We start from the raw sequence: 26,156 nt of genomic DNA, 5'->3' as shown, positions 1-26,156 counted from the left end.
TTCGTAGGCAGATTTGATCCTTCCCAAGGGCGTGGAACTACGAAATTCAAATTTTCTTATATTTTTGCAATGCAGTGTCAGGTTGTATGTTAAAATCTATCAGAGATAATAATATTGATGATACATAAGAATATGATTACGTAGGTACACAAGATTGATAATTTGTAACTGCGTGAATCGTACCTGACACTGACTTGCAAACAAAGTAAGAAAATTTGAAAATTTCGCGTCTACCTCAACGTATTCATCTTTCATCCTTTTCAAATGGCACGATATAATTTCGTCTACATTTCCAAGTAACATATCTGCCCATCTATGTTTTTCTTAAGATAAATGGGTAAAATGTTTTGGCTAACATGGCATCCCTAAATTCACTCACACAATAGACAAACGCCAAAATTTTGCGTCACAGTTTTGTTGTAGCGCGAGTTCCGTCCGCCTTTTTTTATAGGTCCATGACGCGTAACGCAAGTTCTAATGAATTATGTCACTGAGAGTGCACCCACGATAGAAGATTTTAACTTTGATTTGAATCATATTCAAATATTTCAAAGTTAAAGTTCGTAAAGGTAAAAATGTAATCTTAAGTAAATCTTAAAAGGTGTAAACAAATACAACATCAAAAATAATACATATTGTAATGTTTAAGATACCACAGAGCAAACTACATATTTACTACAATTTTATCGTTTCAGACAAAATTCTTCCGGTCACTTTAAACGTCTAAACCGCAACTATTAATTTACACTGTGAATTACTTAGGCTGAAGACTGTTATTTCAAGACATAACAGCTGTGGGTCTAGACAAAGTGCAAATTATAATCGCAAACCAGTCGAAAAGTGGTCGAAAAGCCCCTTTTTTGTATGGAGTTTTGACGGATTCGATTTTCGATTCGATCAAAAAGTGCGTTTTGTCTAAGGGGGCTGGTAATTAAATATTTTATGGTAACAATAAATATTTCATCTTTAGTGTTCTGTAAAGAGAGTTACACTTTAGTTGAGATGATGCCGCGCTATTGTGCCAAATTACATAAAAGCGCCGAGATATGAAGTAGGTTCGTTCGTTCGTTCGTTTCAGCCGAAAGACGTCCACAGCTGGACAAAGGCCTCCCCCAAGGATTTCCACGAAGACCGATCCGCCGCTCGCATCCCGGCACCTCCCGCAACCTTCACCAGATCGTCAGTCCACCTAGTGGGAGGCCTGCCCACACTATGTCTTCTGGCTAGTGGTCGCTACTCAAGAACTTTCCTGCCCCAGCGGCCATCAGCTCTACGAGCTATGTGCCCCGCCCACTGCCACTTTATTTTAGCGATTCTGCGGGCTATGTCAGCATGAAGTAGGTACTTCCATAAAATGTGTAAAATGTGTTAGCGCACAGCCCAAGCTTAGGTGATTCTGATTGGAAAAGTAGATTAAGTCTTCTTAATGAGTCTATCGAGCTATGAATGACTCAATTTTGAATTAACCCAATAACCTGCGGTGGCGCAAGAAGTATTGCTGCCTTCCCTAGTTCCATTTCTACTTTAAACATTTACTTTTAACTCAAAAAATCTAAATGTAGTTGTTAAGATACCCAACTAAGTAATTAATATAGGCTTCCTAAACTAATCAAAACAAATGAAGTTGCATCATCAACGGTTGCGATCTTCATCAAGGTAGCGAACAGAAGAAAAGTAAGTTACTTTAACCAGATTATGACGAGATTAAAACACCTTATTACAAATACAAATCTCCAGTAAATCTCAATTAGACGAAAACTCATTTGTTCGAAGATTCCTGCGGGTACACCGCACAAGCGCGTGTAAGCTAAATATAAAGTAGGAACTAATTTAGGATCAATGCCGCTGCATACTTTAAAGCCTGCAATAATAGTAAATTTTATTCTAAATTAGCGCAGAATGAGACATTACCGAGTAGCCTATGTCTTATTAATAATAATGCTGATAATAAGGCAAACCTTGAACATACTTATTACAAAGCTCCGTTTAGTTAAGAATGTGCGAGTTCTGTGCGGTTATGGTTGGCAATTTTATTGATACTACTTACTAAAAATTCCGACGGCATTTATATCATAAACTGTTTTAACTACTGTTTACCATCAGAAACACATAAATAGGCACAGAAAGACGTAAACCTAAAGATTAACTTATTACAAAGCTACGTTTAGTTTAAGAATGTGAGTTCTGCGCGGTTATGGATAGCAATTGGTACTAACTATTCTTACGGCATTTATAGTAATAAATTGTCTTAACTGACAACTGTATACCATCAAAAACACATACAATAGGCACAGAAAGACGTAAACCTAAAGATTCTTTAACAAAACGCCCTTACAATATTGAACCCGCCGAAATTGTAGCAATTAATTCAAAAACTTTGAAAGCCGAATCCGGAGTTTTGCGAGTGTCGTCTGGAGAGGGTAGTAATAATTCAATTGTCGCTTTCAACGCGAATTCGCTGCGATAGGGTTGTCCGCAAAATTATAGGATTCGTCAGCATGACATCTGTGTCTTACAATTTTGCTTCCTTTCTAGGTAGGTATTAGGGATCAAAAAGACATAAAGGGTTCCTCCATTCATTAATTTGAATCTTAAAATTGGATACCCTTTTCAATAAACAAATAATTAATGCCAAGGAACCCACTTTAAACCATTTGAAAATGAGTTACTATAATCGCAAAAACATAATGCACACGTGTGTGTATACTTAATCTGCAAAAATATTCACACTTAGGTCTGTCCAAATTCTATTATAATAGGTCTGGGGAAATGGAACACAGTAATATAAATTAATAGCTCCAAGTCAAAACATCCCTAGCTAATAAAAGTCGCCAGACGTTTGACGCGACTTTAACTTCCAAGTTTAACGACGCCTCATTACAATTATCGTGACCTGACAACCCTGTCCGAGTGGCGAGACGAATTAATTGTCGAAACGCTCCCATCCGGTCTAGACTTAGGACCGTTGAGTGGACAGTGGTCGAAGTTGTTTATTATCGACGCTAAGGGCCGGACTGTCCCCTCGTTTGTCCGTCTTGGAAAGTTCAAGTTACATTTTGAGTGGTGCGCTATTGCGAAGAGACCTGAGGGTCGTTTCTTGTTAGGATTGCTTTAACTGGGGTTGTTATTTAATTAACAAACTAAATGTTGAACTTAACTGTGATTAAAGGTGAATCGTGTTTCAATTTATTGACTTCGAACACCAACTAAGATTAACTCTGAAAGTAGGGAAAGTTCTCTTGCAACAATGTGAAGTGAGTGAATGAATGAAAATGTCCAAATAGCAACGTGACGGAAAGGTAACCATTTGGCATTAAGATAGACCAGACACAAATAATATAGAGGGAAGTATATTGAAAATACAATCACGAACAAGTAAAAGTGACCAGCACAAGCTTTCCACTACCCCTTCATGCCATTAGCAGACTGGGGTCAATTACCCACGCTGATCGCAACTGGTCGTTATCAAATTTCGCAGATGCTATCTAAATTAGCACGGGTGATAGAGTTTTAGGTAAGTCTGGTTGCCATGAGAGCGTCGTAATGGGCCCGCTTCGATCAGATAGGCCCGACAAATTACTGCATGTCGCCGATAGGCCGTGGTTAATGGTTCGCCAACCCGGGCCGGTTTAATCGAAACTATTACATCGGTTTGATCCATTACAGATTTCGGCCCGCTTCCAATTGTATCCTAATCAATTTTGTTTAACAGTCATATTGTTTGATGGTTGCGGTTTTACAAGATAGTTTGTGGAACGCGTTGTTTGGACTGGTGTGGTTAGTAAACGTTTTTTGGATAAAGAATACGGAAGTAATATCTTGGAAAGAACAATGTCTACTTGAAATCGTTTTTCAAGAAATAAAAGATTCCTTTAACCAAATTAACAAATTAGTACTCGTTTCAAGCAATTGGACCAGAATTATTTTTCTCAAGTTTGAAGCTAGGAAGTTTAGGTGGAACAATAAGTTTATTTTTAGTCTGACAGTAAAACACCCGGTCCCTTTCAATAATTCAGCTTTTACTCCCGTAAAACAATCGGGCATTATAATAACAAAAACAGGATTCGAGTTTCTTAACCGGCATTGTAGCGCAGTGCCAGCTGTAAGCGACCTTGCAAAACCCATTCTATTTTGGACCATGTACAACGAAATGCGCAATAAAAACTTTTACGTTCAATTCTAGGTAAAGTTTAACTAAAATTACCCCATAAAGCTTTATTTCAAACTTTTAAATAATGAGGTAACGGCTTGATATCAAGATATGACCTTAGATAGTCAGACTGATGTGTGTCTTATGATTCAAAACTACAATACTTCATCTACATCAAAACTTTATGCCTCTAGAAATAGAACAACTAAAGATGCAACATTAAAAATAAATCAAACAACGCCACCCTCCCTCCAACTGACATGACGTTAATAAATAAATTGACCGACAATGTCTTCTAATCAAATAAAAATAAGAAACCGAAAGAGCACATCAGTATCAATTACAAGAGTAGGCACATCACAAAATGGCCGAATCAGTGTGTATCGGATAGTTGATTTAGTGAATACGGGGAATCTGCCGTTGTCATGAGGCGAGCCCATATGGATCAGTCATCTCGCTTTTTCCGTGGGCGCGTATAATTTGGTGGGACCGCTGATATTAGATCTGCAAATTGGTCGTGTTATCTTCCGCCCTCGGTAGGGCGACGAGGAGATTGGAAAAGTTGAGGATAATGGCAGAAAAAGTAGACTTGGACGACAGCAGCTAACGACTTGTTGTAGTACAAGATGAAAAGCAACTAATTGGAACATACGCTGACACGATAAGTACACTGATAGAAAGAAATAATGATGATGATTACAAAGCCGAAAACAGGCGGTATGAGTTCAAATAAGGAAGAAACGAAGACATCGATCGACCAGATCACTCAGTAGTTTCGTACATTGAGGCTATAAGGCAATCACGAATAGAGGTAAAGTTACTAAGAGAGGATTTGATCAACCATCAATCACCGCAAAGGTAAACAATAAACATGAATCGTTCTTCTTACAAAACATTCGGAGGTATAACATAATAAGATTCCGATTCAAAATCCAGATTCCAACTTTTCCACAAACCGTGGCAACCGCACACCGGCTCCCTCTAGCGAGCTATCTGCAGCGGCGGCCGCAGCGTAATAGCTTTATTGACCCTCGAGAGGCGAACGTGCTTACGATTGTGTTTATGCACAAAAGTCACGACGATCCTCAATCAATCAGCGCCGAGTCGACGGCTCACGCATCCCTCCGAGGATAACATACATATACAATACCAGGGTGCGATATTGTCAAATGACGCTGCAGTACTTTCAAAGAAAAACAGAATTCCATTGGCACAAATGAGAAAAGCTACGCACTCGTTAGTGGGTTATGCGTAGTTGATAACGTATTATTAGATCCAGGAAGTCTATAAAAATGCGCTAATCCAAAAGCTGGCATTCAACATTGAAATAATGTCTGAAAGTGAATCTTGAAACAATTTATCGCATGAAAACGTGATTCATCTACAAAATACAGCTTCGCACCCAACAAATTAGAGTCACGCGCAAGGAATTCATAGAGCACATGTTCGTGCGTGATGAGTGACGAAAACGCCCTTACTGTTTGAGGCATAAGGCTTGGGCTATCGGGCCCTACGAGATGTCTCGTGCTATCTCGCGTATCTGTAATCTGCGCGTGACTAGACGCGTGCGCGTTGGCACAGTGACCGAGTAGCGCGGGCGCAGGCGCCTCTGACGCAACGCGCGGTCACGTGAAACCGACACCTTATCATTGTTTTACAGGTCTTTCGTGTGACTCACGGAAATGCAGTTAATTTGATAATAATAATAATAATAAGCCCCGCAGGGCAGCTTTGTGGCGAGCTGTTGGTGAGTAGCGACACCACGGGGCCAGTTGTTAATCCGAGTCACAGAATAAGTAATAGTACAGGTACAGAAGGATTACTCCGCAAGACGATTTAAATAAATGCGAGTCTTGCTACGACGCGATACAGTGTAATTCAGCTCGCACAGCACTACGTACCTACAATTTTATTCACCTACAAGTTTTGTCTCTTTCTATCGCGTGCCTCTGAACTCTTCTTACGCTGTTAGGGTTGCTATGCTGTCTAGTGAAAAAATAGAATTAATCTACTTGGGTATTTGTAATGAGGTACGTATGTAGGTTAGTGTTATTTTACCTTTGTAAAAAAACATTTTAAATATACCTACTTAGGATAAAAAAGTACTTATTTTAATACAATGTCTTCATTCATACCTATTTTAACATAAGACAAATAAATTAAACATACCTACCTACTATCACAGAAGAAAGAATGACATCATACCTACCTACTTACTACGCAAACACGAAACGGCTACATCCTAGAACGAGAGGCGTCACCCGAAAATCATATTTATATTTGGCTTTGCACAAACTTAATCTAATGTTACTCGCTGTACTTTGGCAATAATTTATTTTTTACTGAATCTTGTTGACCCCAACCTATGCATTATGGTAAAAGAACTAGCTTGTCGTAATTTGAAATTTGGTGTATCGATGTTACTCTTCCGTTTCATTTACCTACACGGAAAGGTAATACTTAATATTTTAACGATAAAATTCTTTAAACATCATAAATTGTATTCAAAAGAAATTATGTTTATTAAAGGCAAAACATCAAGTCCCGACGGGCGCGCGCGTGCGTGACACTCGACTGATATAATACCCGCCGGCGGGGCGCTTCGCTGTAGGTAATTATCGGATGTACCGCGCGGAGTGAGCCAGGCCTGTCCGAGTGCTCCCGAGAGTCGGTCAAGATCCTCGTCTTCGGCTTGCCGAAGTGGAATCCGAGAGGGTCTGCAGGACTTTCACATCTGGCTTGCCTTAACCGGCCGGCCAGAGTGGAGTCGCTAGAGCTATATGCTCCAGGGGTGGAAGTGTTAAAGGGCATAACGCCGCGAGTAACCTCGGAGAAAGCGCAGCACACCTCTCTACACCCCTGAGCCGGCAGACGCCAATGTTGCCCCTCAGTCCGGTCTATACGACCCATGACGCCAGGGGGGGCCCATTTAGTCGCTGGCTAGTCACCGCCTGCCATTTTTTCAGTCCGAGACTATGAACCAGGCAGGTGTCCCGTAGTCTCCATCCATAGCCCAGTAACCAGTCCATCCATCCTTCATCCATAACCCTAGTCCATTCTCCAATAACTGCAATAGCTCCTGTGCACAGGCTGGGGATGGTCTCTGGCTACATCCCATGATATAGTCAGAGACTAGATCCAGCATGTGCACCACTTTCACTTTTGTCGATTATTTTGCGCTTAAAACGGCCTCTACGTGTTGGATCTGTATCCCCACGCAAGCCTTATAAAGGACCGGGCCACTTTTGACCCGTGAGCTCCAAAGCGTACAAACATAATAATAATAATAAAATGACTTTATTAACACACATTATGACAATACAAAACAATGGATAAAACAAAAAAGACAAATGCATGTTAATAGGGCGCCCGCTCAGTTTTAGTTGGGACACCTTGTAGGATGTCCCAACACTGATTTTCAGCAGGAAGCCCTATCAGCTACTGCGCATCCCTACCGGCGAACCTGGTGTTAGAAGAAGAAGTAGAAAATAAATTCATGTCATCATCAACAGCCCTTTACAGTCCACTGCTGGACTATGAGCCTCCTCCACTATAGTAGAGGGTTTTGCCATAATCCCCACGCTTGGCAGGCGGGTTGGAGATCGCAGTTTAAAAGATTTATGTTTGTCAGAGAGCGCGAATTCATGTATTAATTTATATTTAAAAATTAGAACAGCACAGAAGGGATACGCAGCAACTATTAGTCGCTATTAGTGATAAGGGGATCGAGAGTTTCATTGAAATGATTGTTTTACAGCATTTCAAGACTAAGTGTTTTTGTTTCGTATATTCTGGAGAACTGTATCGTCACGATTATTTTAATTCTTCTTCTTATCGTGTCGACAACAAACCTAGACAGTGTCGGCCCAAAACTCCGCTATTTTAATTTTAAAACCATCAATTATCAAACAGCTATCGAGAATTCCAACATACGTTTAAATAACCATTTACAATAGAAATGCCTGAACTTGTTCGCTATAGTAATAAGCAATAATTCAGTGCCGATTAAAGGAACATAGTTATTTGTAATTGGAATTCAATGAGAATCATAAGAATCATTCGTTCAAAGAGATTAAGTACCGATTCTAGTACATTTTACAATAGTAATCTAAAGGATGAAGTACGAGGTAATAATGAAATCGGTTTTATTCGACTGCATTTACAGAACGATTACCATTTAGTAATTCGTAGTTAATTTGGATTTACTAAACTCTGTACCCCCAGTGAAAAGGGATCTAAGTCGAAAATGGTGATTTTTGGGAAATCGCATTTGAAGTTAAAAAAAATCCTGCTTCGTCGCTATTAGAGATAACTGGATGAAATATTTTTTAGGTGAAAGGTAATATTAGATATGATTAGGCAGTGTGCCAGTTTGGGAAATATAGCATGTGGTTTTTTCGTAATTAAATAAAAACCTAGTTATATCACCATGCACGACAACTTTACATTCGTGTAAAGTGATATAATGGGACATAAATCATTTTACACCACACTGAATTGACCACCCGCTAACAAGTGTAAAGTGATACATTTTACGCCATTTCCGTTGATATTTTTTTGTTTCTTCAATTATAGAAAAAGTTGTAAAACAAAAATAAGTAATTACACTATGAGGAATCATTATTTAAGGTCATTTAGGGTAAATAGTCCAAAAAAATTTACTTATATCAATATACACCAATTTTGTGGTGAGAAAAAAAATGTGTAAACTGATCTCACTTACATAATAGCGATCTAAGTATCCTAATAATTTTGTGTAAAGTGATATAAGTGGCGACTGTAAAGGAATAAGGCTAGAATTTGAGACTGAATTCTAATTATTTACTCCTTAAATGTTTATTCTGATCTGAAACTACTATTTTATTAATTATTACACCATATACCATGAATGATATCGGCCTAAATCACATACATTATCTCCTATTTTAAAGTAAGTATAGCTGAAGCAATTGTGTAGTAAAGACCAGAAACAACAATGGTTTCACATCAACTAATTAGACAGGAGACAGAGGAAAGTTTGTTTTCTACAATTACCCTAATAAGAATCAAACCCTGGACCAGAGATGGTGATGTCAAGCTATATTGATTGCCTTTTGGCTACAGAAGGATAATATAAAAGTAAAGTCATAAAATGCATTTGTTTTCAACAAAGAGGCTTTTAAAAAGCCCTTTAACACGTCCTAGTATTACTTGAACCCTACAATTATTTTGGGACATAAATGGGCCAGTGCTGAGAAGAAGCAGCGCAAGAAATTTAACCACCCTTGTCAGCCTATTCTTAAATCATAAAATACTTGAAAATATCGAACTGCCTACGGCGGGAATCTTCTTAAATCAATAGAGACATGAATTAACAAGACATGTTATACTTGCGAGCTAAGCAGATAAAGTCCAGCAACACATGCCACATGCATTTACTTTATACATAGTATCCATTCATAAGGACTTTCGTAGTTAGTTTTTCAGGGCAATCGAATATTGCACTTAGCCTCTTGATTAGACCATTGTGCGCTATTTGTAGTTTATCTTCCTATTCCAACCGCTCCAGATCCCCCCAGGTAGCAGCAGCCTATCTAGGTCCTTCTGCAGCGACCCTGGTGATTGGAGAATTTGAGCCTGTTGATTGCTACGCTTGTGCACTCCTTGTGCACGTGCTGCGGTTTTTCTTCTGCCTCCATGCATCTTCTGCACAGTAGGCTGTCTGTAACAGCTATATTGTGTAGGTGTTTGTTTAACATACCTGTTATTACACTTAGGACCTTGCGGATGTTGTCCATATTTAGTCTTATGAGGCTGCGGGAAAACTTTTTCGATATATCCACAACTGCATCTTTTGTATGCCTGCATCTTTCACAATCTTTCCATTCTATGTGGTGTTATTTTTCTATTTTGGAGCGCAGCCAGGTCTTGATCTGTGCTTATGGTATCAGCATTATAATTGTTCCGGACCAAATACCGTCGTGTACGATCCCCTTCTGGCCAGTTCATCTGCTGCGTCGTTGCTCAAGGAGTTACTGTGCCCTTTGATCCACTTCAGGAGTGCAGGGTAACGCCATTTGCGTCTGCAATGACTTAGGAGCGCGTCATGGCATTCCAATATAAGTATTATAATGTAGTATATTAAGTTGCTTTGTATTGCTTGCACTATCTGAGATTATTTTTATATTCAGACCTCGGATGTCTATGGTTGCAATCGCCTGTGCTGCTCTGATTGCATTCTGCTTGGAAAATTGTATTGTGTGTATCTAGTGTTGTAGATATTCTTAGTATATTTAGGTAATTCGAGAAGACACCAGCTTCCGTACCTTTTTGGGTTTTGGAGCCGTCAGTGTATTAGGTAATTCGAGAAGACACCAGCTTCCGTACCTTTTTGGGTTTTGGAGCCGTCAGTGTATATCCTAACTTCATTGATTCCAGAGCAATCTTGCGTTTCCGTTGTAAGCTGGATATTATATCTCCAGTCGAAGATGTGAATACAGGGAATTCTGTCGATGGGTGCCTCGGTGAGAGGTATTTCTTTTATTAGAGTTTTGTGCAGGATCGTGGAATGTCCTGTCTCCTTGTTTTGCTTTTATATGCCGTTCTTACCTTTAAGTCTTAGGGCGGCTGCTTGCGCTTCCTCCTGAATGAAGAGGTCTAAAGATCTAAGATTCAGAAGGTACTCGAGTGATGTCGATGGAGTGGTTCTCATACAACTAGTGCCCGCTATGCTTACTAGGCGTTGCAGGCTTTGGAGTTTTGATCTTGCTGTGGATAGTTGTGTTCTGTGCCACCACACAAGTGCTCCATAATAATATGTGTAAGAGGGCCATACAATGAGTCTCTCGCACTGATGGAATGCTATACAGGCCATTTTTATTTTGTTCTCGACATGACTCGCCCAGTTCAATTTGTTGTCAAAGGTGATGAGTTTTGTTTATAAAGATTTCTGATAGGTAGTTGGAGCTCTTGTAAATTCGATAATGCACTTATTAAGTACTTTTATTGACAACGTTAGGCACTATGAATTCAATTATATGTTTTACTAGTAGATTTATTCAAACTATTAACTAAAGTTCTATGATTTATAAACTACGACATTATTTTTTCCTTTAAACTGACGTTTGGGCTAAGTTGTATCATTTTACACCAAATAATTAACAAAATTATTAGTTGCGATTTTCAAATGTTTTTGATCTAAGTAACTTATAACATTTTACACGTCATCTTATATTGTTAATCACAAATTCAATCTGAACAACTTCAATCGTGTAAAAAGTAGTAACACGAGTCATACCTCTTTACACAATAAAAAAGTGAAAGAAGCCTCCGGTACACTTTGTTAAAAGTAGACATGTATCAATATACACGAAAGAAAAGTTCACAAAGCCTTACTTGTATCATTTGGCACAAAATTATTTTCTTTTCTATACGTCGTAGAAACATACCGATTAGATACAAAAATAGCTAATTTTTCAGAGATTCACATTATGTTATAAAGTCGATTTTGATCTAAGTCGAGTTAGATCCCTTTTCACTGGGGGTACAGAACTTAGAGTTATGTAATGTTATTGCAGAACGGAATTATTAATAAAATAGAATGAAGTTTATTAAAATAATCGCCAATAAGTCCCAGAATGTTGATGTTTTAATGACCTCCTAGCCTAGTCGTAGATTAAATCACAAAAATAAATCACATTCCTGAATTAAGTGCCTAATAAAATCAAGATTGTGTACATGCGTTTGTCTAACTATAAGACAGGTGTTCTTAATGGCCGTATCCCGCATCTGAGCTAGAAATTGCGAAGGAAGCAAAAAGTTTCACAATACCCTATGAATCAAACGCATATTTTTGGGCGGCAATACGGCGCGCTTGCCAATGTTGCACATCCTAATGTAACACAAAGAAGTACTGCGCACTAAAAAAATTGCAAAAGAGATAGATCATCGGCATAATTCTCCGAAGGCTCACTTGACTATTGTCAGAATTTCCTACGAAAGATGCCTTTTGATGCATTCAGCAAATGCACTTACAAAGAGGTGTCCCTTTCTTTTGTCATTGAAGAAATTGCTTCATTTGCCCAACGGTAACCCACTGCTTGGCACCACCTGTAGCGGTGGTTTATTTCGGAGCCGGGTATTAATGGAACCCCGGAAGGCGGCTCCGGTCGAACGGGGATCATAAATCCGCGAACCCGACGGCCTTGAACGGATAAATTCACCCGAAAAATTGGCACACGCGCCTATCCGGATCACGCCGCATGACATTGGAAGGGTAATTCATGGTTCCATTCATTTTTATTCGCGAAAGATTACATTTTATACCGGCGGAATCTTCCGTGGCTGTTCCACTGTAATTTCGCATATGTTCAGTCGTCTTTCTGTCAATTCGTGAGAATAAAAGCCCGACGATTTTTACACGTAGGTTTCGAATATTTGACCTAGAATACAGAAATACTCCCCAGCAACGACTAGGTATTTAGAGTTCCCGAAACTTAGAAGAGATACCTCACCGTGTCATGGCCTTGAACTGGATACTTCAAGAATCGAAGATGTTAAACTTACTAGACGTGTTTATGCCCCGCATAATTTATTGATTGGCACACAGCAGGTAGCAATAAAACTGAAATAGAATATAAACAATCAAAACCGGTGATAAATAAAGATTGGTGACAAGCTCATACATATGCACGTGCCGTATTATACTTAACCCTTAGACCTCCGGTGATACATAGATGACGTTTCGAATTTCGATCGTTCCTGTTCTAATTATTAACTTTATTATTATAAAAACTAACTTATGTCAGATGACAGTCATTTTCACATTTAAACCCTAAACCAAAATTTATATGTTTAAAAATGTTTACACCAGGTTCATTGATAGCGAGTCATAAATGTCAGAAATAATAGGTCATAAAACCAAAATGCTCCACACCCCATCGATTTAGGAAATCACACTTCAACCATGTATTTGGGACTGTTCTATTTGCGATACAAAACACGGATCTTTTCATACCTGACATCACTGACCTATTTATACCGCGAGTTACATAATAACTACGACTATCCTAGGGTACTAATATAAAAATACTCAGCAGATTTACATATTACTACGCATAATATTAAATTCTAACGCAGTTATTGAATCATCATCGTGATTAGCTAATTTAAGCGTATGTCCTGTGTTTTCTGGCTCCGATTATCGACACATTTCAATTATAACTCCTAGAATTGAATGATGGAGTTAATAGTATTAGAGTTAGATATCTATCTAATAATAATTTTTTTATGTTTGACATGAGTTACAGTTTGACGTTTCGACTTGAGTTTGAGGTAGGGTATATCGAATAACATCCAACTCAAGGGCTTTAGAAATCAAGCCTACTGCTTCGACGTCAGTTATGACAGGGCCTTGTTGTTGTCGATAACACACTCAACCAAAACCCCACTTGTCTAGGTCATGGTTATTTTGGCAGCCGATCTGTTAAACAATTTCATGTAACCAGGAAGCAACAACTGCGTATTATTTAAACATTTTTAAAGCGTGTTCAGTGATCCAGACTGAACATTATCGTCAATTAGAATGTTAATGAGACTTCTGTAGAAACTTCCGACAATATTTTTTTTAGTTTTAGTAAATATTGAGCGACTTCCAAAGATCTTAGAAACCTAGACTAGATTTTCTATTTTGATAACTTCCATTTCAGCAACGCTTGTTACTTGATAGTTAAATTAATTTAATTTGAGTTTAACTTACTGAAATTGTCAAAGAATCCAATGTGATAATGTTATTCGTTATGAAAGTATATGAAAGGGAAAATTTTGTCCTGTATGGAATTTCACAAGCAAATTATAAATAAATATAATACATTTATTGCGATCAACAACTTAATGGAATAACAATTAATATAACAACGTTAATGAATCATAATCATAAAACTGTCATGCTTCATTATTATTAACTGACTTAATATTAATAAAATTAATATATTTTCTTATATAAAATGAAGGCGCTAACAAGTTATTAGACTGATAATAATATTGTAATTCAAATCAATCAGGGTCACGTGATTTCATGAATAAAGATCTTCGTTTTGTTTAAATAGACCCGGAAAAATGTAAAGTTAACTTATCGAATCACGTGTTGAAACGGAAAAATCCGCCAAACCAGACGAGATAAAAATTATCGCGACACTAGTAGTGATGTGTGACATTTTGTGCAGATAGCATCGCATTTGTAAAGCCCGAATTATAAATGAGACAGGTTTGAACTAAACTAGACTATGAGTCAGGCGATTGCAGATGACCTATGCCCTATAAGGGCTTCCCACGCAAAATAGATTGCGTAACTCAACACAAAATATCTATTAATTTACATTATGTTTGGAAGTTCGACCTAGATGGAGAACAAAGGAGAGAAAATTACATTATAGGATATATTATTCCTATTTAACTAGGATATTGTAGTTTAGCAGTTCGATTACAATTAACGCAATAGAAGCATAAAATTGCAGCATCTAATTCACAAATGATCTGGCAAAAAAGATCCCAGATTGTAAGCTAACATTCAGTGATCATCAATATTAAATTAACATTTTTGGCACTTAGCCCCATTTATAAATTTCACGCCTCAATTGAGTGCAGATGAATTTACGAATGCTGCAGAATCCGCTGAAATTGAGTAGCAAATTGTTTTAACGCAATCACCCAACACTAGCGTACGAATTTATCCGGTTACTACGTGTAGGACCGAGAGACAGCTATAAATCCGCGGTGGGCGTTGCGCGTGAGTCAGCCGGTTATTCCCGACATCCTGGCCCAATTACATGTGCCGCCCGTTAAGGGGCAGGCTAGACCGCAGTCCGGACTATGAACCCGGCAGCGATGGGAGGATCTTGGCTATGTAATTGATATTTGTTGCACTTCATTGAGATTAATGATATACACGCGGTATATCTAGTTAAACACTGCGGCGTTTGATTAGGTAATAGATGCTGTATTGCAGCAAAATGGGTAGACGTGCTGTCAACTGTACGATAACATGTTAACTTTGGTGCTACAACTCTTCCCGTTTTTGTGCTTTGATTACAATCCTTGACTTGGATTGATTTGAGTGCATGTTATGTATTTGATCTTTAGAAGCTTATTACTTGTGCCTTAGGTGTTTTGGGTCGTTTTATCATAAAGGATAATTTACAATTGCAAATATAATTCACGAATAGGAATAACATTAATAAAACATTATCGATCTACACGATTGTTTCATTGACAATCTAACTGCACTGTCAAATTGGAATTATCATTCAATTGCACCTTCTAAAGCCCACTCAAAGTGAAAGTAATTAAAAGTACCCAATCTACCCACATCGGAGCCGTTTCGGAATGGAACTGGTCTTCGCCTTAACATAGTAACACGTGGGCCGAAATGTAGACGATTAACTGAATCTTTATTGAGCAAACTCGCGGAATGCGGATAGTCGGGCCGGCGCAGCACCGGCTGAAATTCAGCGACGAACATCTTGAAAGCTCAAACATTAGAGAACCAAATCATATAAGACAATGGATTTTCCTCACGCTGCTAGTTTTGGAAAACCTCTAGCAGTCAATGAAGATCGTTTGACTGAGTTTCTTCCGCCACTTCTCAACACCGGCCCATATGTTGTCCCGAAGTGGTGGTAGAGCAAGCTATATTTGGGGACGTGTACATAAGCGCCCTGGAAAGAGCTTAAGTACTGAATAAAAGATTTGATTTGATTTGAAACATCCACCCTGATGTTGTATATTACAATAGATCGAGATATTTATGGAAATAAACAACTTAAGTCTTCAATAGTCTCACGAAATTAGATCAAATCAACAATAGGACAACTTTCTTTTATTGTCGATAAAAGTGGAAATATAATTCAAGAAGGAAATTCGGTTGAGGATCTAACAGGTACTAAAGAAGAGGAGCCATTTTCTGGCTTACGTATTCACGCTTACATTAGTATGTACAAAATTAGGCACTACTCAAGTAGGCAACGTAATTGGTATTTTTAGGATGTTTCCAGTTATTTCCAACCGTTGTTTGTATATCATCCGCCGGCAGTCGTTAACTGCGATATGACTCTTTGACACCGTTCTATGGTGACTTGATATTTTCAGGATGCAGGAAATTATGTAGTCTTATGACTCATTATAAGAGCTATATTTTTTAACTACACTCGGCCAACGTTGACCCTGACACTGTTTATAGGCAATATACAGAATCAAAGTAAAATTTTAATTTATGTGTACATAGAACGCAGAAATAAGAATTTAAGAAATAAGCACATTAAACGAACTCAGTTAAATATTTGTGGCATAAATCGTCTATTTACAAACTATGAACTAAATCGGAATATAAAGTGACTTCATAAAAATGTAGGATAGAGGAAAAGAGTATTTTGCAATCGCAATTTTATTCTATAGCGCGATGAAACCACTTTGTTAGTTTCACACAACATGCTGACAAATGGACATCCATAGATCTTTAAAGTGTTTAAACGCGGCTGCAACTTTATTAGACGATACAATTTTATGGTCCGTATTAATTCAATCAACCGAACTATCAACACGTCCTAAAACCGAGACACATTTCGTGAGTGCCCACCGTAATATTGATACAGTAAAGTCCCAACTCCACAATGGCCGCCGTCCCGACGCTCGTAAAACTGGAAACGGTAATAGAACGAATATAAAACGCAATGATGCAACTGTAATGGAGTGACATCCCTGGTATAGCTAGACAAGATGAGACAGGCCAACAATTTTTTTTATTCCCGATTTTTAACATTCTAGGAACAACAGCCAGTGTGGCCAAATTGCCCGCGGACAGTTACTTACGTATTGTTTAAAATTTAAGGCTAGTGACATCCCTGGTATAGCTAGACAAGATGAGACAGGCCAACAATATTTTTTATTCCCGATTTTTAACATTCTAAGAACAACAGGCAGTGTGGCCAAGTTGTTACTTATATGTATTGTTTAAAATTTAAGGTTAATCGTTGCTTCATATTTAAACAAAACATCAGTTAAATTAGCAACTTTTCTCGTTACATAGAATGAGTTGAGTAAGCTTTTGTGTTTGAGCTATGCGTCTAAAGTAACGTTGCAATGAATTCCGAACCGTTTCTAATGGACATAGCGTCGTTACAAATTGTTTCTATTTGCTTAAAAACTTTACGACTCTTTTTATATTTAATAATATGCAAATCGTATAACGATAAACAATAATTTACTAAAAGCATGTAATATTCATTCACTCTTAACAATAGAAATTACTTTTACAACAATAAAAACGTAGTAAAACCAGCGAACTATAGCTATGTTTTTATAAGATCAGAACGTAATAAAGAGTTATTTGACTTTTATACATCTACTGCGTTAATGAAGACAACAGAATGCAAGTCGTTTATTTACAGTGATAATCTTTATACGATTATTTCCTTTTCAAGACTATTATAAATGATTGTAGCAAAATAGCACGTATTACAGCTTCATAAGAAGCTTGAGTTTATCTTGATGAGCCGTCGTCCGTACCTAGCCTGCCTCGAAATAAAACTAATGCCCGACGACTGAAATCCACTTCCAAGCTTACCATCACTTACACGCTTTATGAAACCTATTCCAATCTTAAATTAGTCGATAAACCCGCTATTTCTGGATTGAATTTTTCGAAACTCTTTCTTAATTCACCACATAAACATTCAAGTGTCTACGGAATCTCCGCCGAAAGCATTCAGGCACTAAAGACGTTGGCGCACGGTGCAGTTTATTTAAATTTACTGCCGCCCGGATAGTCGCATACCCTCCGGACAAAAAGATACAATAACCGATAACTCTCGAGAAAACGACGCGCGAACTGCGTGCGAACAATAACGAAAGGGAATCGCCTACCGATTTCGAAAAATCGTATAAATCTCGGCAGTTTACCCACTCTATTATGCGATTTATATCGAGTTTAACCGCTCGGTTTGTCGTCATAAATTTGTTGGAGCATCAAAAATGGGGCGAACGTGAATGGTGCTCGTATCGCCACGTAATTTAGCCTCAACAGCTGCATTTGAACCCCATTAAGATTTAATATAACTGTCCTGCAGACGGTGGCGCTTTTGTAACAGCTCTTGAGAAACTGTTCTAAAAGAGATCAGTAACTTAGCCCTAACAAGGAGTAATTGTTGAATTCAATTATATGCTTTTGTTGGTAGAATATATTTTTGAAGTAATGTTGAAACTACGAGTGCGTTTGCCTTATAAAAAAAATGAAACTATTCTTACTTAGAAACACATACTTCAGTTGACGTTTGTGCACTTGAATTGCCATGTAATAAATTCACCCTGTAATGAGGCGAATAGTAATAAAATTAAAATTCCAATAGAACCCCTAATATCGAGAAAAATTATCGTTAACTCCGTCAAAATCGGCTAATAAAAAGGCAACAAAACCATAAAACGAAGTCGAGTAGTAAAAAACATAAACACGTGAGAGAGATAGCGATCGCGGGCGGTATCGCACAAACACCACTTACGCACTTTTTAAACCACAACATACATTTAAGAAGTAAGATTCTTCTACGCCAAAAATTAGGACATGAAGTTCGTATGGGGAACTTCAGTGAAAAGTGAGTTATGCCTGTTTTCACCATCAATCCCTATTTTTGAAGTGACCCCTATGAAAACAAAAGTCCTGTTATGTGTTACCATAAGGGTCACTTAAAAATTAGGGATTGATGGTGAAAATCGGCATTAGTCTCTCTACTGATCTTGTACTATTAGGTATTTAATTTCAAGGTTATGCATAATATAAAAAAGTCTGTAGCATCTTTATCATTACTTAGCCTCAGCCTCAGCCTCACCTACATCAGAGAGATACGTTGTGGTCAAAAAGAGTTACTGCAATATGTAGGTACCTAGTTTTCATGTCATGACTAACTATGTTATGTAGTTGAATTGTTCTCCCTGTATTTTGTGAAAAGCTTGGGAAAAAGATTATAATAAAGCTTTATGAGCACCCATTTTAGTCTGATAAATGACTCTTGAGTAGAGAGTATACTCTGCCTGCGTGTATTGTGAGCCAAACGCCACTTTACGCAGTTCCAAAACGCTAAAGCGTTTCCATGTTACATTTAATATGCGACAGTGAACGACTGCTCTAATAACAATGTACCGGGCTACCACACTTTGTGAATATTTTGAGGATTCAATTATCATTTTTATCAGGCACTGAAATGAGTGAAACATCGCAATACCTTTCATTTGAAATTTGAATTGCTAATTTACATAATTGGGGCTTTAAGGCAGATCTTTTAAATGAAGAATAATTCAAATGGATGATAATTGATCTAGATGCTGGAGTTAGTACTATTACTTATTTATTTTATTTAAAAAAAATCCGTCTATTGATAAAAAGCCAATTCAAGCTTTAAACACAAGACCTATTTCAATTTTCTTTAGACGAGTTTTAACCCTAACAAGTTTGTAATGACACCACGAATGTCAATATCACGTACCTACCCCAGACTCGTAGTCACCCACTCCAGTTAATTATTCAGGACAGCACATTATCCCGTACACGCCGCATGGTAACCCTACATGGGGTGGAGTTTACGATCGCAGTTTTACTGTGCATCGTAACTGCAGTTATCAAATCACTGGATGGATTGCGTTGCGTGATTGTTTTGACGGCGGTTCGACGAGCCGCCACAGTGTAGGTAGGGACAGAAGGTCTAGTATAGACTGCCACATCAAGCTAAGTATTCTGGCACTTTAGGCAGTTGTTATCAGTCTAATTTTGCGAGTAAATGTACAGTGTAATGTGCGGGAGACTGTACAATCAATCAACAAGTCATCAGCTGGTACCTTTACTAGTTGTGAGGTATGATTTTGGTAGTTAAATATACTTGACAAAACAAGTAAACGTCGGTTGTCGATATTATTATCGACAATGTCTACGCTGTGTCAAACATAAAAAACCTAAATGAATCTGGTTGTTAGCAGATTCAACAATAAACAAAACTGATGGCGTACTATAAATGGTCGTTAAAGTCAAATCATATCAAACTATGAAAAGACGTTTGCCTACATACTGATTGTGTTTGTAACTTCTGCAACTCAAACGAACTAGGCATACTGAACCTACTTTCATAGTGGCGCCAGTCTGTCCGATTGTAAATTATACTCTAACTGGCCTGTACAATATCCAAATATCAACTCTATCGCCACGGGATAAGGTGCAAGGTGTACAGATACATTTTGCTGTCTGCAAACTTTGTATGTGGTTTTACATGCAATCTCGTTATACGGACGTGAAAAGCGGATAAAATGGTTCAACCAGTAGGCCTAAGATGCGCGCCGTGATAACTTTTATCGACGTCAATTTGTATGGGCAAAATCGATAAAATGGCGTGATAACCGTCTATCACGGCGCGCATCTTAGGCCTACTGTACGCTTACGGTCTGTGTTAACAACGGATATCCTCGGACTATTATTGAAGAGTTAAACTGAGAACATCTGAAAGGAATGGGAATGATTGGATGAGCTGGTTATGTTTGAAGTTACTTAGGACCTTTTTGGCAAGAAGTAAATAGAAATACTGTTTTTTTTTTTTACTTTTTTTCATATTTTACCTACGCCGACATCGACTTATGGGTTTTTCTTTTGTTTATGCAAGACAAGGCAGGTATTTGACCGCAATCGCACCTGGTGTTAAGTGAGATGCAGTCTATGATGGTATTGATGGTACATATCTTCGCGATGCCATTATGAATAAAATATAAAAGATCCTCTAATAACATACAAAAAAATCAAAATCAGAATTAGGTCAATATTATTTTCCATAAACTTCCAAATCGAAGACAGTGTGGAACATCGTCAAAGACCGACTTTAAAAGCTTTCTGACGTAACATTTGACAACATTTATTACGAGGTGTATAAGCGCTGTAACTGCACATTAAGCTAAAAAACAGTCATCTATGTAGTTGTTATAGGTACTCTATTGCAACATAAATATAATTTGAGGTGCTGGCTGTATAAGCAACAGCACGTAAAACTAAATAATTTTTATGTATGGTAAAATAGTACCTTTTACAAGCACATAAGGTGCCACGGTATTTACCTTGATGTGCCAGTACATACACTATCAGAGATGTCACGAACGCATTCGGAAATGCACTGGCTTATGGCCCTCTAGCACGAGAGGTCCTGCATTATAAACGAGGGTAGAGAAAGGAACGGTGCGTTTAACACGGCCGTGACTGTAATAAACGACTGCTGAATAAGTCACCGAATTGTCTTTCGTTAATAATTAAATTTGTTTATGAAGAAAACAATGAACTGTCAGTTCTGTTCCTGTATTCAGTGTAAGGTATATAAAGTCAAAAGTTCAGAACTTAAGAGTCTTCCAGTGACTGGGCCCACTTTTAACTTGGTCCACGGGTCATGTCGCTGGATTGTAGTTTTAAATATTTTTTCTTCCACCAACTGGGCCCACCATCCAGAAAATATAAGCGACTTGGCCCGTGACCCAAACTAAGAGTGGGCCAAGTCACTGAAAATCTCTAGTACCTATCGATTACTTCTACAGCGAAGTCTGCATTCTACGCATATCTTACTTAATATTGATCCTGGCTCCCATTTTTAAAAATACATACCTATTTTGTTTTTGATGGGAATAATAAATTAAAAAAATGCATCATCAGTCATTAGCAAAACCATTGTATCTGTGTTCAAATAGTATTTAATTTACAGTTAGATTTTACATTTTAGCTAATGAATCTGTTGCGAATCATCATATTTTATTGTATAGGTATTAAAGTTGAACAAGCAATTAAGACTTTGTTGACAGTGTTGCATTAATTTTACGATACAAGTAAACACAAAGCAGATTCATAATAGTATATTATACATGGGCATAATTCTTAAATGTCAAAATACTAAAACACATAAGGCTTATCTAACAGAAATCTATAAGCTTTAGTGCTTGCTTTGTAGCGTTTCCAAAATGCTATTTAACAGGACAATACAGTGTTTAAAATTCGTGCAACGTGTTTTTCTCGATAGAACATGAATCCTAAAAAAGTAAAAAGAGTCAATCACTCAATTCGACTCGGCTCGAAAAATCAAGCCTGCAATTTTATTTCACGAATCAAAGGCATTTTGAAAGTTTGAATCTAATTTGGAGCGTACGATTTTCAAATAGTCGCCTTCTTTTTCAACTATAGCTGTGTACCTGCGTGCGACCGATAGAAATGTTGACTTAACCAAGCCTAATACATTGTAGCAACTGACCTTTACTTGCTGGGCAGCTCTTAAAATAAAACGGGTAAGCAATAAAATTTTACTGCCTACAAGATAATTTAACTTTTCTATTCAATTAACTAAAATACGAAAATGTAATAAGAATAAACTAACTTCCCCCGGCTAAGAACGCAACGGGCCAAAACATAACGACAAAGGAACTGAAATCCCCAAATAATGAAGTAATAGAACACAATGCCAATCATAGGAGCTTAGAGAAAAAACGTGGACTCGACAATTGTAACAATAACTTGTAACAATACGTCAAAATTGTGCGTTTCCGAGAAATTCGGGCCATTCACAAGTTAGAAAAAAGCAGTTTTTAGATCGCCAAAAGGTTCAGGTAAACGACCAGGTAGGCACCAGAACATTATCGCCAGCACTAATGTAAACAGGGTATGGCGGCCAAAAGTGATAAAAGAATCAGTAACGAACTAAGGAGCGAATTTACATTTTATCACCATAAACTTGAGGGGGACCGTCTTTTTCAATGGAATATGCTAAATTGATAACACAACAGTGAATAGTATGAACGTATCGTATTTGAATTACAATCTTATTGGATAAAAAGATACGGATTCAAAGAGACATTGGGGAACTACATCCTGCAGTCCTCAAGTAGAAAATGCAATTCAAAACCAATTCATATTCTTTAGTTCGATGCTGTGTTCAAAATCGAAACATAACACAATCCCTCCGCCACAAAAACTTAGGTACAACAAATTCACACCACGCGATTCCCGTCGAAAAGGTCAGTTTACACTTCCGACAAAAGGAATGCGTTCGGACAATATTTGCCTTCGGCATTAGGCCGTTCGGCACCGGCCACGATCGGCCGCCGGGATCGCGCACGGCGCACGATCATGGAAATATCATATTTTTTCATAGCCTCGCGAGCCGTTAAAGTTGTTATCACGCATTCGTTTTTTCTAGAATACAAACGAACGACGCATTTTGTAACATAGATAACGACTCGTTAAATATCATTGAAATAAAAATTTTACTTAGCAACAAGTATTTATGCGTCACTCTGGGCAAAAGCTGAAATTTGGCGTAGACCCAACATGTCCTGGATAAAGACAAGCCCGACTTTTACCCTGTTCTTCAGATAAGAAGCCAAAGGCAATTTAGGCCAAGCCTTGTAATTGGATATCTAGATTAAACTGTAATAGAACATAGAATAGAGCCTACAAATTACGCAATCGTAAGTAGCTCGGTTTTTTCCTAATGGTAAATTGGTGTACCGACGACATGCTTTTAAAGCAGACATAATTCAGCGAACATTATATTAGTGGGAGGGCCGATCCTAAGTGCTATGATGTCATCCGTGTCTTCCAAAAATCCTTGCCATGTCCTTTAAGGTGCAGGGCTAAGGCAATAACAATAAAACAATCTGCAATAATCCCGACACATTCATTATTTAAATGTGCTCTATACTCAATAACGGCGTTGGAGGAAATAAAAAGGAAATTACTGTTGATATATTTTCTAGTGTCTAGACAATGGAACTGTTTGTTTTGTGAGTAATGGGTATTTGTGACCTGTTTGCACTTGAGGGGAGAGGTGAAAAGCACGAAACAGCTATGGCATCTCCATATCTGTGCGTTAATAAAGCGTTAGTAGACTGTGGAGATGACGTATGCGCTATTAAGGCTCTCCGTCTGGCTGGGGCTGGGGAGCTAACTTATGGCCAAGCGCTACTTAATAGGCTTACGAGCAAATCGCAGAGTTACTGCCCGCACCTACCCAGAAGAGGCATGGGGACATTAATGTCCGCCGTTTTTATTTACCGCTGAGTGGCTTTCAAAACAACGGTCTGCTGAATAAATTTTATTGTTATTTGTTCTCTTAATGCCAGTTCGTAAAAACACAGTTATTTAACAGACCTGTGAATCAAATTAAGCCGATAAGGCGGTTTGAAGCACCATCACCGAGAGTTAATATACCAATTTCACAAAAAGATGTGGTGGACCCTACGTAATAAGCCTGGGCTCATAAATAGCATGGAGTTGGAGAATTGCATGTACGACATAGGCATAGGGTTCCGTCGCCGTCTCGTCGCTTTGTATTCAAATCCGTCGCGGTTATTGGTCCATAACTCAGCTGTGCTCTCTAACTCGCATTCCGCCAAGATTAAAACTCCCCCACTCCTAACTGTCCATACGTGATGCGAATTATCTTCCGACTATAAAGTGCCCGCTAATTTCCTTAGATATGGCCAGCAGGCGGATCTAATTTGGAGGCGTTTGTGAGATTTATAACTCAATTTTCGGTGTTATAATGGATATTACATCAGTAGAAAACGAACCGTTTGTGGGATGCGCACGCGAGACTATGTCACGCCATGTGCCAATGCACTTAAGCCTACTCTTTCATGTCTAGAATCCGAAATTGGTTCCGCAAAATTTTTGCCAGGTTGGTTACACAATGTTAAAAGTAAGCTTCAAGAAATCACTATGAACTAGAACACAATGTGTGTATATTTTCAGAAAGTACGAATTTAAAGACGTCATGATTCCTGTAATAATAACGGAAACTTCATTAAGAATTTCTATACACAGGTTGACTGATTGATTGATCAATAACACTCAACTTACGCCCAAGCAATCTCTGCAGGAACACATTTTTATTTATTAATCTCACACAATAAACTATCGTACAAATTGAAGGACTCCTCTAAACAACCAGATATGTTTACAATTTAACCGAAACAGCAAAATATTCGTTCGTCCATTGCGTAAAATATTCAAACCGTATCGACGTTCGAATGAAGAGGTTTTCAACGCTATATTTCAGGCGATTCCCGAAAATATCCCTCGCACACCATACTTTAAGAACGAGACACGTCCTCGAAACCCAATTGAACTCCTGATCATTGCGGACCTTTTCTCGCCACAATTTGTCGGTGATTTCTTTCGATTGCGTGTTTCGTAAACATATCATTGGAAAATTCGAAGCTTTCAGCGCAATGTATGCTACAATTTTGGTCTCTTACTTCTCGTGGGTGTGCGTATAAAATATCAGGAAATATAATCTATGAATGTGGAAGCGAGAGGAAAATCCAGTACAATCTGAAAGGGTTACGCGGCTCGTGAGTTGCGACTCGGAATAATCTAAATCCACGGCTGCGGGAGGCGTCGGCGCTGGCTGTAAGTAATATCGTTAAGTGTAAATCTTGTAAAGGTCCAAATAGGGGCGAATGAAGTCTGCAGCCGAGGCGAGGGTCACAGATGCTCAGGGCTGCGCTCAGTTATCGCCGCTACGTGACCTGCCCCCACAATCTTCCGCTCTGACTGTTACCCGAACCCCTTTCCGGGGATTTTTTATAAGAAGCTCAAAAGTGTGGACTGTAACATCAGAATTTGTAATTGGATTGTTATGACGCCTATTGCATTAAATATTACGATTGTTTGAAGAAAGGGAAGGGCGTGCGGCCGACTTTACGTCCGAATGGGACTGCTTGTATTTTATTCCACCAAAATATTAATGGTAATAAAGGGGGGTTGTTCCGTTTCGAGGAAAACGTTGCGGAATTAAAAAACCCGAATCGTGCTGGTGCGTTATAAATTGAAAAGGTTATTTTCGTGAATTCCAATAGGAACGATCGATGGTGTTAAAACCTTTTGAAGCTGTATAGATTAGAGAGTGATACATTTCAGATGATAATGTCTTTATCAAGACGGAATCTGACAAAGATTGCCGCCGATTCT

The 26,156-nt window shown here is 38.2% G+C and overlaps 1 long non-coding RNA gene across 1 annotated transcript in view; it reads right to left on the bottom strand.

Annotated features, from left to right (window-relative positions):
- LOC135077415 (uncharacterized) overlaps positions 1-26,156 on the bottom strand; it is a 143,938-nt gene that overhangs the window by 101,141 nt on the left and 16,641 nt on the right. The window lies entirely within an intron of this gene.

This window comes from Ostrinia nubilalis, chromosome 13, assembly GCF_963855985.1.
Source record: "Ostrinia nubilalis chromosome 13, ilOstNubi1.1, whole genome shotgun sequence".
Lineage (NCBI taxonomy): Eukaryota > Metazoa > Arthropoda > Insecta > Lepidoptera > Crambidae > Ostrinia > Ostrinia nubilalis.
Note: the sequence above shows the minus strand (reverse complement) of the source record. Positions and strands in the feature narration are given on the sequence as shown.